The sequence below is a fragment of the Octodon degus genome, unplaced genomic scaffold (assembly GCF_000260255.1).
Source record: "Octodon degus isolate 3935 unplaced genomic scaffold, OctDeg1.0 scaffold00158, whole genome shotgun sequence".
In the NCBI taxonomy this organism is placed as follows: domain Eukaryota; kingdom Metazoa; phylum Chordata; class Mammalia; order Rodentia; family Octodontidae; genus Octodon; species Octodon degus.
Genome location: NW_004524734.1, coordinates 1799813 through 1801950, shown reverse-complemented (window position 1 = coordinate 1801950; position 2138 = coordinate 1799813). Strand labels below are relative to the sequence as shown.

Below are 2138 nucleotides of genomic sequence, written 5' to 3'. Positions count from 1 at the left end.
TCACTATTCTGCAGAAGACAAAAGACTCACTTATTTCATTTCTTAAAGATTTCTCATTTCCTTCCCCTCACAAAACCTATTCCCACTACATTGGTTCATAACTGGACTATGTAGTACTTAAAAATTAAAACTTCTAGCTCAGCTTTCTAGGTAAAGTACTTAGCAATCTCAGTCCTTTATTTCTCTGGACAACAATGACTTGTTCAACAATTTGTCAGGTTACCTTCCAGCATGCCATAGAGCTGAGCTACATTTATCCCCCATCTTGTTTTTAGCAATGTTTACTTGTCTTTAATGGTTATTCCTAACTTCTTTATTTTGGGGAGGGATGTAAGTTTTCTATTAGCTTGGCAGAGTTCTTCATGGCAAGACTTAAGTACTTGTGTATCCTTTCTAGAAACAGAACACGCTTCTAATATCAGCAAAGCACATTGTTCTATTCTGTTCTCTTACCCACCAAATGTAATTTCCATTCCCCCGTCTCTTTGCAGTTGGTGATGACTGTATGACTAAGCTTTGCTAATGGAGTGTGGCAGAAGTGATGAGTGACTGGCATAGCTTGTGTGCACAGCCGTGTAAGAACATAATTCACCTCCACTTACTTTCCTTCTTCCTCTCTATTGGCTTCTCTGGAACTTGGATGCGGTACTGGAGAGCCAGCTATAACCATACAGATTAGAACATAAAAGCTTCAAAGCGAAAGAAACTGGAGTCTGAATAAACCACATGCCTGTCCTGGACCACCTGACTATCTTTGGACTGTTGTTAAGAACACAAATATATTTCTTGATGAAGACAGAACCGGAGCCGGGTGTGGGCAGTAGACACAGTTGCCCTGAAAGCTGAAGATGGCAGTGAATGTATACTCAATGTTACTCACCAGTGATAACCTAAGTCAACATGAGTCTCTGAGGCTGAATCTGACAAAGATTGAACAGTGTGCTCAGGGGCTGCCTATTGTCAGTTTATGGACATGCTCTTCACTGGCTCTGTTGCCTTGAAGAAAGTGAAATTCAAGCTAAGCCAGAACAGGAATATATCCAGAACTTCAAAATACTACAGGTAGGTTTTTAAAGGATGGGTGGTGGCAAAATAATTCCTGTGGATAAATGAGTAAAAGGAAAGTTTCAGGACAATTTGAATTTGTTCAGTGGTTCAAGAAATTTGTTGATGCAGACTACGATGGAAAAGAGCATGACCTTGTAGCTGCCAGACAAGGTCAGGAGACTGCAGTGGCTCCTTCTCTTGTTGCTCCAGCTCTGAAGAAACCAAAGAAACCTCTCAGCTGGAGCAGTGCAGCTCCACAGAGACCCATTTCAGCCCAGAGAACTACTTTAGCTCCTAAGGCTGGCCCAGGTGTGGTGTGGAAGAATCCTGGTGTGGGCAATGGGGGTGAAGAGGCCACTCAACCGATGCAGCAGGTCAGTGTACTGAAACTCACTGTTGAAGACTTGGAGAAAGAAAGAGATTCCTACTTTGGAAAGCTAAGGAACATTGAATTGCTTTGCCAGGAGAGTGAGAGGGGAAATGATCCCGTATTGCAGAGGATTGTAGACATTCTCTATGCCACAGATGAAAGCTTTGTGATACCTGATGAAGGGAGCCCACAGGAGGAACAAGAAGAGTATTAACACCATTGACCAGCAGGGCAACTTTGGAATTCTCTCTCAGTCATGTGTTTGACTGTAAAATATTCCCTTTTATTATTCTTAGAGAATTCACTGGTTTCTTTTCAAAAGCAAAGAGTACCTCTTTTTAAAAGTGCACTTCGCAGAAGTTTCATTCCTTTTCCAATAAATTTGAGTTAGGAGCTTTTACCTTGTAGCACAGCAGCATTAACATCTAGGTGGTTCATCTGGGGAACATAGAGGCTGGCGTGGGGCTTACAATGTGGGTGTTGATCACACTGATGGCTGGAGAAGGTGTTTGTCTGTAATGTACTGAGATGCCAACCTCAGTAGAGAAATGTAAAGACTGAATAGAATTTTAACCTAATGTGAAATCTTGGCAGAGAATGTGTTAATAAATAAGTGCCTTAAGAGTATTTTTTAGAACAATAATAAAAATATATTTCTTATTTGAAGAACTGTATATTTTTATTCTGAAGTGTTGAGGATTGAGCTCAAGGCCTCACATAT

At 41.0% G+C, this 2138-nt stretch overlaps 1 pseudogene; it reads left to right on the top strand.

Moving 5' to 3' along the window:
• Window positions 1-848: 848 nt before the first annotated feature.
• On the top strand, window positions 849-1631 carry LOC101565046 (annotated as a pseudogene).
• Window positions 1632-2138: the final 507 nt, after the last annotated feature.